Consider the following 16,489-nt stretch of genomic DNA (forward strand, 5'->3'; position numbering starts at 1 on the left):
CAACCAGGTCTCCGTTATTCCCACTATATCATATTTTGTTTCAGATATTATTACTTTCAGGTCATCAACCTTATTGGTCAGACTTCTAGCATTAGTCACCATACAGTTTAGAAGTTTTTGGCTACTTTTTTATTTTAAATGCATCCCTATTAACAGTTCTCCCAGTTCTAACTGTACTAACACCTCCAACTGCCCCACCCCCATTTTCATTACTTAACCCCGGTTCATTATCTATACTGTCTTCCCTTCTATGTTTGCCCTCCCTCCAGTCCCTAGTTTAAACACTCCTCCAATCTTCTAGTCATCCTCTTCCCCAGAAAAGCTGCACCCTCCCCACTGAGGTGCAGCACATCCTTATGATAGAATTTGTAGCCAACAGCAAAGTTATCCCACTTCACCAGTAACCCAAATCCCTCCTTCCTACACCAACTCTTGAGCTCAGTCAAGCTACTTGTTTACCTCCCTAATCTGTCTCTGTCTTTCTGGTGTGGCACGTTGAACAGGTAGTATTTCAGAAAACATTACTTTGGAAGACTTTGCCCTGAGCTTACATCCGAAGTCCCTGAAATCATTTTTAAGAACCTTCCACCTAACTCTAACTTTGTCATTGGTGCCAATGTGCACTATGACCACTGGGTCCTCACCATCCCTCCCAGTAATCAGTCAACTTGATCCGTAATGCGTCAAACTCGAGTGCCAGGAAGACAACACACTGTTTGATGATTCTGGTCTTTGTGGCAGATTGCCCAGTCTGTCCCCCACTACAAGGACTTGTCTAGCTTGCGCCATGCACTCCTATTCCCCTTCTTACTGGAGCAGACATCCCCCTTTTGGTCAGAGTCCATGTCATGCTGCAGCAGTGCTAATTCTGTAATGGCATTTCCCTCATCTATCAGCTTTGCAAACTTGTTGGAGTGTGCCAGTTCAGAACTAGCCTCCCTGGCACCTCTCCTTCTAACTGTTACCCTGCTAGCTGCCTGATCATCGTGCACTGCCATGCTACCAACAACTCCCACAAATGCCCTAGCGAGTGCCTGCTTAGTAAACAGCAAACTCCTTTCCATGTTGTCAATGGATCTCAGTGTTGCAAGCTGCTCATTTAGATCCAGAATCTGGGGTTCCAAACTTGCAACACGCTCACATCTCACACCCTAGAACCGCTGTCCAAGGACTGAAAACATGGCACAAGATGTACACTGGACAATCATGGAGCAAATTCTAAATGGGGATGGTACAGATAAAATTAAGTAATTTATGCAGGTGAAAAATACTAAATAGATGTGACTCCCTTCTGAAGTCCCTGAATATAAAGTCACCCGACTTTAAGACACACACTTAAAATAAACCACCCTCGCAAGGTCGCACACTCATACTTTGTTTGCTTTGAATAGCTCTCAGCAGTACTAAGGCTGCTTGTCCATGGGCGTAGCGATATCCCATGGCAGATCTCCGCCACGGGAGTCACCTCTGGGGAGCAGGAGACAGATGACGGTTCTCCACACTGAGCCTATCTGACAGATAGGCTGACTGCGGAGAATCGCGGCAAATCGCAGTATGAATTTGAATCCCACGAGCAGAGAATTGCCACGATTCTCTGCTCATGGACGCCGTGGCTGCGCTTTCCATAGCGACGCTATGGAAAGCTTCAGACATCGTGATCACGCCCATGGACACACATCTTAACTCCTCCAATGAATTCTGTCTTTCCAATGAGAATCTTAGGGTCGTCTTACAAGAATTGATGACAAAACCCAAGAACTTTATCTCCTGGGTAGGTTGAAGATTGGACTTCTACACCTTGATCAAAAAGCCATAATGTCTCAGAACATCCACAGTTATCTGGAGATGTTGAAGTTGTTCTTGTCTGGAAGATGCTATGTCTGATCAATCGTTAAGGTTGGGGACTATTGTTTCTTCTGTGGGTCTGTCCACAGGAACTTTATCCTATTTACCAGGTATCCGTTTTATCTTTTTTCAGAAGATAAAGGTCATCTGAACAGTCTATTTCCTCCTCCTCAGAAACTGACACAATTTCAGAGAAAGAGAGGGACCCTCTTAAAGTGCAGGGTACAGATTAAGGCCGCCTGCAGACGAGCGGGTCGGATCCGGCAGCGAGAATTCTCGCCGCGCGATCCGACCTGAGCGCCTGCAGGGACGAGCGCGTACTCACCCGCGCCTGGCGGCCCCGGCTCTTTCATGTGCCGGCTGCCGCGCAGCCGGCGCATGCGCAGACCGGAGCCGTCGGCCGGGTGAGTGCGTGCCCCGCAGAAAATTAGGACATGCCGCGGTTTGTTTGCCGCGCGAGATTTCGCGCGGCCAAACCGCGGCCGTCTGCATAGGAGTGCGTATTTTAATGCACTCCTATGCAAACTTTCAGCGGCGGAAATCCCGCGGGATTTCCGCTCGTGTGCAGGCGGCCGTACTCTTGCACCTTTTTCGCACAGATTTTATTTTTTCACATTTTTTTTTGCAAAGCCATAACATAACAAAATGTAAAAAAGTGAAAGCGCCTGAAGACTTTCCAAACCTACTATTTATTTATATATATATTATATATATATATATAATTCTATCGGAGAGCGCACAAACAGCAGTCTCGAAAGAGTCAGATTTTCAGAACATATGCAATCTTCACCAGCGAACACCACGGGAAACAGGGAGCGGGTGAATATAAAAAATACATCGCTGGTTCCCCGTCACCACTTTGAATAGCACCATAACTCAGATTATGATGCTGTTCAGTGGTGACAGTTTCCCTTTAAAGATAACACATAGAAACTCATGACATAGTCCTTTATAATAATGCTATTTATTTTTCTGACAGGTTAATCACAATCAAGTGGTTGCTTTCAGGTAAACCGTACAATCTACAAATCTCCATAAATACAGTAAATCATGTACATGGGAACTGCACTAATATTAATAAAGTAGATCAGAAAACTAAACACATTCCTTCCATGTATATAAGTGTACGGTACGCACCACATTATCTCATTTCAAGTTAATGTTGAATGATACATCTATGCTGGAACAAACATGTACACATCATAACTATTGCAACAGACATTTTTCTTATTTAACAACACAGAAAAAGGTTGTGAAACAGGTGCAAAACGGTCAGATGTGTTGTAATGTCTTTAATGATGTAGTGATTACTTCACATTACAGATCCCAACTACTTGCATGTATTGTACAACCTTGTTAGGCTTATTATGTACATAGGAAGTCCAACAGTGATCATAAATATAATGCTACATTTTAAATAACCATGGTATTAGAAAAAAAAAAATCACACAATAGAAAAAAAAAGGTGAAAAAGACTATTCTGCAATTGCACTTAACGGATTTGGAAGCATTGTGCAAATGTGCTCAGTTTTCCACTGATGCCAATCTTCAAAAATACATCAAAAGTAAATGTTTTATCCTAGAGCAAAATGACTTATTGTAGGCTACCTACTTATGTCAATGCATAAACGTAACTTTAAGGAACATTTATAGAAGTGCTCCAGGAAAGTGTTTATCTTTTGGTCTATTTGTAAATCACAAGGGGTAAATAGCAGTGCCATTAATTTTCTTACCGACAAAGCTTATTTCAGATTTATCAGCTCCATTCAATACCTCCGCGATACCAGGTGACCCACACCTTGACCCTCCAAATTATACAGTGTTTGCAGGTTGAGAAGAATAAAGTCATACATAGAGGGACTGACTTTTACTCCACACTCAAGACACTGGATGATTTGGAGCGTATGGGTCCTGTGTAAGAAAATTACCAGCAGTATTATTTACCCAATGTGAATTACAGATGGACTGAAAAGGTACAACATTTTCCTAGAGTGCTTCTTGAATCATGCTCTAGTCTATAAAAGCATCAAGCCAGCAGTGATAAGGTTAATAATTAGTATTTCCCTACCCGCCATCAGTGAAAGATTCTGCTAACCATAACTGTAGGCTCAATACTATCTAAGACTTATTTAATACAAGTCATTTCCACATCTTCAGCCAGTTCAAAAGTAACAATAAGAATTTAAAAGAATGATACAACTGAAGGGAAGCTGGCTGGCACAGATGATGGTGACACCCAGACTCGAGAGGGGTGGAGATGGCCTGGGCAGGAACCGGCAGCGCTAGTCCCAAGTCTCAGTGTCACCAGAGCTTACCTGTCAACATAAGTAAGTACCGTAGTGGCGCCAGCAAGCCTTTTTGCCCTGGATCAAGCCACACTGGGTTGGATTGATGCCTAGAGGCAAATTGGGCTCGTGACAGAGCGGGAACCCATAGGCACCGGCTGTACAAAATATAATCATGGGATGCCATATTGCAGCTCACAACGTTTTAATAAACAAAAGAAGAGCAGAACAAATAAACTGAATCTGGCTTGTGGAATCTGTACGTAAGAGGTTCACCCTGATTAACAGGTTATGCAAGTGCCCTTTGGCAAAGAAGATAAGTACTGGGAATAGGTTCTCACTTAGGTCCTTATGACCACTTTTGGTTCAATCAAATAATGGCAGTTACCACCGCTAATGTCCTTTGCAGATAACAATGCAGGAGGGAAGTGTGGCGAGCGCAGTCTCTACCCAAGAATACAAACTCTGACGTCTGAAAACACCACCTGTCTGAACTGATTCAGGAGCCCGAGTGCCCATAGGGCTGCAGCTGTTCCACCCAAGCTGCTCCAGGGAGTATCCCTTAGCTTCTGTGCATGCAGCATAGCTGCATAACACTGACTACTTTCTATTCACCCTGACAGTCAGCTCTCACCACCACTTTTATAATCACCCATATATATAACAGTACAAAGCAGAACAATAATAAAACAGCACCCTGTGACACAGCATCTTTAGAAAGGCTTCACAGGAAAAGCTGAATATCTAATAGACCAGCCAAATTCCCACCCAGAAACATCCAATAAATTATTGAAAAACCAAATCTCACAACTTAGTCTCAAGCTATAGCCCATACCCACAACCAAACCGCCATCATGTTTCTAATCTTAAGGTAAGGTTACAAATGTGTCAGCTAGAGATGCAAATATTATGTTTCCATCTCAAATATATGTTTACTTCACAATCACTGGAAACAGCTACAGTATTTCATATACTCTTTCCAAGGAGCAGTGATTTGTCATAGATAAGATCTAGTGCCCTTGTACATTAAAAGGTCATTCAAGGTCTTTGAAATTGTTTCCCCACGTACTGGATTTGCTTTGGAAATGGTCAGCAGCAATTCTGGATAGAACGAAATCCGCTGCAACAAATCAGCACCGAACTGTACAGATTTGGGGAAAGACTGCTTTGTAGATTTTCATGTAGAAAAGAGCCAAAAGAGCAAAAAAAAGCACAATGCTCACCTCTGTTGGTGATCTCATGGCAATCTTTCCATTGGCCCCTGATGGTGCCAGAGGAACATCAGGGGAGATGAGTATGTTTTGTTTTTTTTTTAATTTTGAGTACATTGGTTTTTGTTCCTTGACTTGTGAATTTTGCTGTTCATCTGTGGATAATCCGCAGCAAAATCTGCAAAAAAGTGGGTTTTGTTGCAGCTGTTTACTTCCCCATTGAACTCAGTGGGGAAAATCCACAACAAATCTGCATTTATAAAAGTGAGTTGCTGCAGATTTTAAAATCTGTATAGCAGGTCAATTGCTGCACATAAAATGTCCAGATCAAGTGGATAAGTTTTGTGCAAATCTCATTCACTTTGCTTCTACTATATTGCGTTGCACATTTAACATCTAAGGTTCTTGATGGAACCTACATAGTTTCATCCACACTATGTAGTTTGTATGTTTGGTCTCCTTTTAATTAGTGCAGGTGACCCACGCTCTTGTGGGAGATCCTGCATTGTCATTCTGAGTAAAAGGTATTTGTTGTGGCAATACGCTTCGCTTCATAGCACATGCACTCCAATGCAGCTGAAGCTGGCTTGTAATGATGTATCCTGGCCTCTGATGCATCAATCATATGAGGAGCGGGGTGACGCATCAGGAGAACTACACTGTCCAGATGACTTCTCCCACGTAATTAATACTTTAATATTTTATGGTGCAACAGTTTATACAGTGGCCTAAAATGCGGTGAAAATTTCCTTTAATACAGTTGCAAGAAAAAGTAAGTGAACCCTTTGGAGTTACCTGGATTTTTGCATTGATTACTCATAAATTGCGGTCTAATGGTTCTTTAAGTTACAATTATAGACAAACAGAATCTAACTAACCTAATAATACACAGTTATTGTACAATTAAATGTCTTTTATTGAGGACATTGAGTAAAAATCGACAGAGCTGAGAAAAAGGTAGGCGAACCTCTGTGCTAATGACTTCTCCAAGAGCTGGCAAAAGGTGATTTAGTTTAGGAGATGAGATTGGAAGTGAGGAGTTCATAGGTGCTTTGCCTATTAAATAAAGACACACAAAGCCTGTTTACTGACAATTCTGTTCTTCTCAAGAAAGATTGGTTAGTGTGAATTATGTCTTGATACAAACAGTTTTCAGAAGACCTAAAAAGCTGTGTTGCAGAAGATGCAGTTTATGGAAGGAAGTCTCAATTGTCTTAAAAACATTACGGCTCATTTCTAGTTTTCCCTAGACCGCCTGGATGATCCACAATGCTTCTGGGAAGATAGTCTGTGAACAGATGAGAAAGTGGAACTTTTCAACAGAAATGTATAATGTTATGTTTGGAGGAAAAAGAACAGTGCTCATCCACTATCAAAACCTCCTCCCAGTTGTGAAGCATGGTTTAGAGAACATCATGATTTGGGGCTGCATTGCCTGCTTTCTTTTGTGGGTCTACATGCATTTAAAAGCTTCCTTTTTCTATTCTGTACAGCAGTCTGTCTCTCTAGTCTCCTATACTCAGTCAAGGGCTTCTTCTTCATCTCTTCCTATTCAGAGCTGACAGTACATCCTTCCTCTACACCTGCCTATTTTCACATTTTGTCACCCTTTGGGACATAACTAGTAGTTATTAGGAAATTATAGTACCAGTGTTTCTGGCGGCGCCACATGGCTCTGCTACATGCTACATTCATCCTGATCCCCACACATTACACACAGCTCTACTCCATCCATCCTGGTCCCCAGACATCACACACACATCTCTGCTACATCCATCCTGACCCCCACACATTACACACAGCTCTACTCCATCCATCCTGATCCCCACACATCACACACACAGCTCTACTCCATCCATCCTGATCCCCAGACATCACACACACAGCTCTACTCCATCCATCCTGATCCCCACACATCACACACACACACCTCTACTCCATCCATCCTGATCCCGATGTATCACACACACACACACAAATCTACTCCATTCATCTTGATCCCCACACATCCCACACACCTCTACTCTATCCATCCTGATCCCCACACATCACACACACAGCTCTACTCCATCCATCCTGATCCCCACACATCACACACACACCTCTACTCCATCCATCCTGATCCCCACACATCACACACACAGCTCTACTCCATCCATCCTAATCCCCACACATCACACACACAGCTCTACTCCATCCATCTTGATCCCCACACATCACACACACACCTCTACTCCATCCATCCTGATCCCCATATATCACACACACCTCTACTCCATCCATCCTGATTTCCACACATCACACACACAGCTCTACTACATCCATCCTGATCCCTACACATCACACACACAGCTCCAATTTGACTAGGAAGATTCAATGAATGAAAATAATGTCTAATCATCAGAAACTTTCTTGCAGTCTCCATAGAGCCTGTGTTAACCCTCTTGATGCCCTTCCTTTCTACTTTAGGTTGTGCTCACATCTACATTAGAGGCTTGATCCAGAGCCTACACTGCATATCTGATCTAAAATGCCAGAGAAACTGCCTGCCACCTGGGCCGTTCTGACAAGACTGTTAGAAGGTGTTGGGACCAGTGGATGAATGAGGGCACTAACACAAGGTGACAGGGCTCAAGACGCCCTCAACAGACCCCCAGTAGAGAGGATCATCTGATCATTCAACCAGACATATGATCTCATGGCGCCCATTACGTGTACTTCCTTTGATACCCACCCAACATCACCTCCGTTTGCAGTGGTGTCGTGAACAGTGCAACTAGACCACTATGGAGTGGAACCAGGTTGATTTCAGTGATGAATCCAGGCTTAGCTTGGGCACTGATGATGGCCGTGTTCATGTCTGGAGACCTCGGGGTGAGCGCCATAATCCTGCCTTTACTGTGGAGCGGCACACTGCCCACACTGCTGGTGTGATGGTCTGGGGAGCATCACTTACAACAGTCGGTCACCCCTAGTAGTGGTACAAGGGACAATGACAGATCAGCGATATATTCAGGACATTCTGCAGCCACATGTGTTCCTCTCGTGGTGGTTTCTCAAGAGGCAGCAGGATAATGCTTGGATTTATTAACAGATTTATTGGCAATAGAACATGTAAGGAACCATCTGGGATGCCAACTTTGACAGCCTTCTAGTCTGCACAGTTGGGGCTCAGTTATAGCATATAGACCGATATGCCACAGGATACCATAAGAAACCTGTAAGCCTACATGTCTGCCCGTTTCACAATTTGCATCCAAGCTAGAGATGATATAACAGTGTACTAGAGCCTCCATGCCTGCTGGTATCACATCTTGCATCCAAGCTAGAGGTGGTACAACAGGGTACTAGAGCCTCCATGCCTGCTGGTATCACATTTTGTATACAAGCTAGAGGCGGTACAACAGGGTACTAGAGCCTCCCTTCAAGGGTCACATGGAAAGTTAAATTCCATTCCGACAAATTCTAGGTGCTTAACAATGAATGTATATATATATGCACGCATACACGCCAAAGATAGTGTATAGGGATTGTCATTGAGCATTTGCTGCGTGCTTCCACGTGCAAGATACACCCATGGCATGCAACAAAACACGCTCATGTGCGAATGCCCTAATTAGTAAAATCTCACGGATCTACACAACATGCCCCCGAGCCTTTTGGGTGCTATTCTAACAGATATTTGGATGCGACTCCTGCAGGAAGTCAGATCATTTATATATGCAGTAGGAATGGTAAAAAACCTTTAGTTTTTTTCTTTTTACATTTTTTTTATATTTATTTTTTGAGAATCATTTGTTTAGGACTATTGACTTTTAAAACAAAATAATGGACATTTCCCCATAATTGGTCTTCTTTAAGAAATACAATTTCTTGTTACCAAATAACAAAAAAGATTAGGCAAGACAGGCAGTTGGAGATCAGACAAAACCATGTAAGGAAATGATTGAGAAAGACGTGAAGTAGAGAAGATAAGACAGGTATTTACTGTTACCTGAGAATAGGATGACATATCTTAAGTTATGTTTATTTATTCAGCTTGTCAAAGTCTTCTGAGTAGTTTTTATCTTTGTTGTGCTCAATGTGATAACTGTATTGTTCTGTGTGCATATATGGTCTAATGCACAAATAACATATGGAACTACACAAGTGTTTTCTTAAATTTTGTATGCTCCACTTTAAAAGTAAATAGATTAAAGGAAGCCCCTGGGTCAAACATTGTATAAATTACCTACTTTAGCTGAAAGAATCCCTGGTAGTCCTAATGATTCACTACCTACTCATCAGACATTCAGTAAGTGGTCATAAAAAAGAAAGTGTGACAGCACAGAGATGCAAAAATAACAAAATTAGATTTATTCCTCCATCACCAAAAGCAGCAGGTTTCGACCTTCTGGTCTTTGCCAAGCAGTTCAATAAAAAGAGGACATCTTTGGAGGATGCTAAAAAGATGAGATGGCCTGAAAACCTGTTTGAGCTTACAAAACCGAGTCCACAATACCACGGCTTACACCCCATACATGCTGCTTTTGGGCGAGCCAGAAGAGAAATTGTTGAGCTGAACCTTAAAGGGGTTGTCTCGCGAAAGCAAGTGGGGTTAAGTACTTCTGTATGGCCATATACATGCACTTTGTAATATACATCGTGCATTAAATATGTGCCATACAGAAGTTATATACTCACCTTCCCTGCGCTGGCGGAGAGCAGCGTTCTGGCTCCGCCCCCTTCTACGCATCATCGCGTAGCTCCGCCCCGTCACGTGTGCCGATTCCAGCCAATCAGGAGGCTGTAATTGGCAATGGACCGCACAGAGCCCACTGTGCACCATGGGAGAAGACCCACGGTGCATCGTGGGTGAAGATCCCGGTGGCCATCTTGGAGGAAAAGAAGGAAGAAGTTGCAGAGAGGGGATTTGGGTAAGTAAAATGTTTTTTTTTTAATTTCAACACATCCCTTGGGTTTGTCCTGCGCTGAACAGGGGGCCTATGCAAAAAAAAAAAAAAAACCTGTTTTGGCACGGGACAACCCCTTTAAGCAACCTGAAGATATTACTGAAAAAAACTGTTACAGCTTGGATGCATCGCTTGCAAACAATACAACGTCTTCAAGAGAAGAGGCATGTAGCTAGAACTCTGGTGTAAGGAATCCTACTGCAGCCCAGAGATCAAGGAAAATTGGACGACAGATGGGAAGTAGAGCCTCAAAGGGTAATGAAACATATCTTCCCTTATGGACCTGTATGCAAAGTACTATCAGATAATTCTGGTGCATGTCTTCAAATCCTACATCAGAACATGCTGAAACATTATCGGTTCAAAGAGCATACTCATCCCCAAGAGCCAAAGCCCGTGCCTCAACCTGCAGCTAAGCTAGAGCATGACTTATCTGAAGACTGGAGGACCACCAGTGATTCCCAGCATTTTGGATGCGGAGGCTTACACTTTGGTACCATTCTTTTAGGCTAAAGAAAGTCATGAAATGAGTCCCATGCAAACCCAAGAAAGGAAAGTCAGCTAACCCTCCGATGGTCTGCTCGGTCTACTGTAGGAGTTCCTATACAATGCTATACTGCTGAAAGGTTTACTTGGCAAATTTATGTACAGAGTCAATGTACAAATGTGTGTGGGGGAAATATGAGGGGAAATGCAATGTTACGTGATGTCTTTGTCTGCAGTGATACGTGGTGTAACAGTTTCTTTAATGGATATAGTTCATAGAAGCTGAGGACTAAAGCGCTAGTAAAGGTCCTCTCTTCCTCTTGTGTGGTGTGCTCTTTGAACGGGGTGCCAGAGAGGCACTGTGTGTGTGCAGCTTTTGTGCTGCATTTTTAAGCCATATGAATAGATACATAGATTTACGTTAGCTCCGTATGATGGTCTGCAAAACACAGACCAAATAGGGAGTAAAAATATGCTCATCTCAAAGCAGCCTAATTCTCAGTTGTTGTTGAGCTACTGGGCAGAGTTTACTGATGAACGACTAGTGGCATAATCGGTTTGTGTCGGTATCTGGCCGATTTCATGAAAATCATTGTGAATTGAGATGGTCAATTCAAACTCCCTTTAAAGTCAATAGGACTAAAAATACGGTTCACTCATTTGCCCTCTAGTAGGTTCCCAATGCAGCCAAAGCCCCTCCAAATTGAATGGGAATACAGCCACACATCTGGGGAACACTGTGCTCCTCTCAACAATTGGTCAAAATAATGTACAGTGGTGTAGGCATCAATTGTAGCACATAGGTGTCAGTGAAAGCAAAAGAAGGCCCACATAGGGTCTTCTAGATCAAAAATTGTGCCAAGGAAGACAACAGGTGTGGTGCTTATTTTAAAAGAAATAACATAAATTTTACTAGGTGAAGACAACCCTCAAGCACGGGTCTACCAAAAATTCTGCTACGGAAGACAACAGGTGTGGTTCTTGTTTTAACAGCAATGTCATTAAGTTTGCAAAGGACAAATTCTACCAGGTGAATAGAACAGCCGAGCACAGGCCTGCTCCAAGGGAAAGCTGTAGAGCTACAGATTTTTATTGTGCTTTAGAACATTTTTCTTTTCAGAGGAGAAGGTAACATGGTGGAAGAAGAAAAAGGAGAGCAGCAGCAATTCCACCACCAGCAGCAGCAACTAAACCTTGAGGGCTCATTGTGGAAACATAAGAGCTGCAACTCCGTATTTCTGTATTGACATATTTTTCATTTGGGCAGAAGTAGGAGGAGGAAGAAACATGGTGGAAGCTAGAGAAGGAGAGCAGCAGCACCACCAGTAACAGCAGCAGCACCATCAGGGCACTGCGGGGTCTTTGATATAAATCTATGCTCAGTCATATGTGAGTAAAAATTAGTTAGTGTGCTAACTGATCAGTGGGATCTGCCATGGGGTGCAGAAGTCAGGTGAAATCCATGTCTTGTTCATCTTTCTAAACATCAAGCGATCCACAATGTGGACAGACGGATGCGTCTGTCAATTGTCATCCCCCCGCTATGCTGGACACCCTTTCTGATAGTACCTTGGCAGCAGGACAGGCAAGCACCTCTAAAGCATGTTGTGCAAGCTCCATATGTACAAAAGCAATGGCCAGCAGTTCACATCAGTACACTTATAATTTTGGGTACAACCTCAGGATCTAAGTGCCTAGTGATGCTCCTGAACAAGACATTGCATTGACAAACATTGCAGATTAACATGATTGTAATACATATGAGGGCAGCTTCACATGAGCGTATGTGCAAATACGCTTGAGGTTTGAAGAGGACAATAGTCAGCGTGTTGCGTGCCAGTAATTTTTGCGAGTAGGGCCAGTTCAAATGCTCGCATGACACTCTGTCAGGTTGTGCTGCTGGGATCTGTTGTACTACAGGGTTCCAGGCGCACACCTTCACAGGTGAGGGATAATTGAGCTGGCTGGGTGTTGAGTACCTCCTGCAGCCAATCTCCACGGGTTTGCTGCCTATATATACACCAGCCCCTCTTCAAGAGGAAGCTAGTATTCCTTTACTCTAGGGTTTGTTGTCCTGCATGCCTGTATATGTGTTGTGTGAATAGTGTCTGATCCCCTGTCTGTGCTGGTGGCCAGACATCAGGTGTAGACAGTGCTGTTCTGTGGTGTTCCGTCTTGCATGCCAGCCCTAGTGTGTTTGGTATTTTGTTGGTTCATGTCCGTTCTTACATTTATTTTCTGTCAATTTTATGCCAGTTTGTGTTTGCTGGGTCCTACTGAGTCTTTACCATTTCTGGGCTCGGGTGGCCCTTAGGGTCCTCTGGTACATGTTGTCTTGCTAGTGTAAGGACCCACAAGACAACGAGGAGCCTTGATCACGGCTTGTGGGCTTAAGTATTTTGGCCAATATATGAACCAATACCTCGTACTTCTATAGCAATTCCATCTGCTTTATATGTGTTGCTATGTTCGGAATATGTGGTTATGCATTATTATGTTGTTATGCATTATGTTAGACGTATTATGTCGTACTATGTTAGTATATTATGTTAGTTATGTTGTATGTTGGTATGCAGTAAGTCGTGTGCTATGTTGCTTGTTGCACTATGTTGTGTGGGTCATATCCTCTGTCTGATCCACCCGTCCACTGGTGTTGGATGCCTGGTTCCTGTTCCTGTATGTCTACCCATCCGTTGGTGGGCGGACGCCCGATCCATATTCTGTCCCCTTTGTCCGTTGGTAGGTGGATGTTAGGGCTTTGTTTGGTCTGTCTGTGACGCCGATCTGAATGCTGTCCCCTTTGTCCATTGGTATGCAGACCTTAGGGCCCTGTCTGTCTGTCTGTTCCATCCGATCCATATCCTTCCCCTAGTCTGTTGGTAGGCAGACGTTAGGGATTTGCTTCTGTGTATCATCCTTTCAGGGTTAGGAGGCCCGAGGTTCCAGCGTGGGGCTGCCTTTATCAAGGTGTCATCCCGCCTATCAGGTAGGGACCAGCCATCCTCCCGGCAGTCCAGGGTCAGTCTCCCTGTCTGTGTTCTGAGTTCCATTTCTGTCCTGGTGTCCATCCTGCGGTGAGGGGCACCCAGGGGACATAATTTAATGTCCAGCCTTTCCATTTGCTGCAGTCCCCTGTGTGGTATGTACCTGAGCTTTTCCCTTCTCCTACTGACTACTTGGTGTCGGCATCAGGCCCGTATGGATAAGTCCTGTGCACGCTATGTCAGTAGGGAGGGTTGCCATGTTTTTCCCCTCTGGACTAGTGCATTTTTCCTTGCAGGCTACTGTGACTGAGGCCGGTTGAGTAAGGCGCAGTGGTCCTTGTTTTATGTGCACTACTTGTTATTCTCTCCTATTTTGCCATCTTTGCCTTGGTGTCAGGGCCTTTATAGATAAATCCTGTGCATGTGCACGGTTTGGAGGAGTTGCATAATTTTTTTTTATGCTTAAAGGGTCCAGAGGCCCCTTTTTTTAAAGGGGAGGTATTGTTAGGTTGTGCTGCTGGGACCTGTACTACTATGGTTTCTAGCAGCACAGCTCCACAGGTGTGGAATGATTTAAGCTGGCTGGGTGTGGTGTTCTCCTGCTAGCCAGTCCCCCGGTTTTTGCTCACATATATACCCAGCTCTTGTCAGTGTCTGTTTGGTGTCCAGGGTGAGTAGTCATGTATCCTTGTCCATTGCAGCTTGCTGTGTGTTTGGTGTCTTGGTGGTTCATGTCCATTCTTACGTTTATTTTCTGTCAGTTTTATGTCAGTTTGTCTCAGCTTTGTCCTGCTGAGTCATTTGCCATTTCTGGGCTAGGGTGGCCCTTAGGGTCCTCTGGTACATGTTGTCTTGCTAGTGTAGGGACCCGCAAGGCAACGAGGAGCCTTGATCGCGGCTTGGGGGCTTAAGTATTTTGGCCAATATACGAACCAATACTTCATACTTTTATAGGTATTGCATCTGCTTATATGTACAAGTATGCAAGGTAAGTGTTTTGGTCCTTTGTCAGTCCCTATGTTATGTCTGTCCATCAGTGCAGTCCGCAGTATGCAGTTCTCTGCCCAGTGGGAGTTTCGGTCAGCACATGCAGTCTGAAATCTGTTTTAGGTTCCCTTGTTTGTGTTATACCCAGCCTGTTTTGGGCATGTTTGTGTGGGCCCTGTGCTTATTTGCCCACACGAACGAAACACACTCACTTTACCGTGGAGTTTAATGGCTATTTAAGCCTAATAAGGTCCAGCTGTCCTCTTTTTCCGGCATTTTGCACAGTGTCACACCCTTTCCCTTGCATATTTTCGCACCTGCCATAGACTTCTATGGCACTATTGCTGTGCAAAACGCAGAACAATAGAGCAGGACACACGAAATGCGCATGCAAAACGCACTTGTGAAAACGAACCCATTGTTATCAATGTATTCTATTCTCTGTGTTCAGCGTGCAGAAACACTCCCATGGGAAGAAGCCCTTAGACAGACGAGAATGTCAATTCTGTACAATGGGGTAGCTTATAGATTTACTAAGGCTGTCTCTTCACATGGCCCTTCTAGAGCATTTCTATGATGTTTTGGGCAAAAAACACATGGGCACATGCGCTAATACGCTCATTGCTACGGAGCATACTAGCCCACGAATTTTAGCGTTTAGCGCTCCTCATCAATGATGAGGAGTGCTAGAAGCCGGCGTCAGCTGCAGCATTGCTGAGGCCAAAAACGAAAGTAAAATGCGGCAAAGCAACGCAATTTAAATCATGGTGCTTACAGTTTGCAGTCTGTGTGAGGGAGGCCTTAGCCTTGCAGTAAAAACGTATGCGGTTTCAGCAGCGTTTTTTAGCTGCAATTAACTGGCACCTTAAAAACGCTATAGAAATGCCATAGAAGAGCATTAGAATAACCATGTGGCGATGTGGCCTGACTGAGGAAATAGGCAGCTATTAGCTTCACATTTGTGCACCAACACTACATAGAACAGCAGATATTTCCCAAGCCATGTAAAGCAACCCTCTGGTCACAGTAAGAAGTGAACTATACATTTAGGATGTCTACTTAACTTTCCTTGTGCCCTCCTTTGTAATGTTGGTGCCCTGGTTTGCCCCATATAGAGTCCCTATATATGTAAAGATCTGCAGACTACCCTTTGCACAATGTGTTTCAGTAATCTGACCAGCATTGCTTACATTTCACATGTGGTCCCAGAACCAGAGAGTTGCTATAACATTGCGTACGGCAGGTAAGGCGTCATTCTGCGCAGGAGGCCAGTGGAGATCTGGCACGAACTCCTGGACAGAGTTGCACAGTATGTTGCGCTATTTTGTCTGGGAAGATCTCAGCTGCCATACCAGAAGCAGGACGGACCCCATTATAGTTACTGGGTTCAACTGGTGCCACTCGGGTCCGACATGTGCAGATCTGGTTGTATTGGTACTTTTACTCTTTGACTTAGAGCTGAACAACAAAAATACAAGCACAGGTGTGAAAGGGCCCTAAGACAAAAAGTGTATAATGCAACTAGATACAATGTCCGGATAAGCACTGCTAGACAGTTCTCTGTGTGTGCCTAATTGACATTCAGTGCCTCATATGAGGAGATTCAGTCAGTCCCCTACAGGTGAGTACCATACCGTCCTCCATAAGTAAGCATCATACAGTACTTCACTCAACCATTACATTACTGGTCTGTAAGCCACAGGCTTGTGTACATGATGAGCGGGGACACAGTGGCGCCT

Source organism: Eleutherodactylus coqui, chromosome 5 (genome assembly GCF_035609145.1).
Source record: "Eleutherodactylus coqui strain aEleCoq1 chromosome 5, aEleCoq1.hap1, whole genome shotgun sequence".
Classification (NCBI taxonomy): domain Eukaryota; kingdom Metazoa; phylum Chordata; class Amphibia; order Anura; family Eleutherodactylidae; genus Eleutherodactylus; species Eleutherodactylus coqui.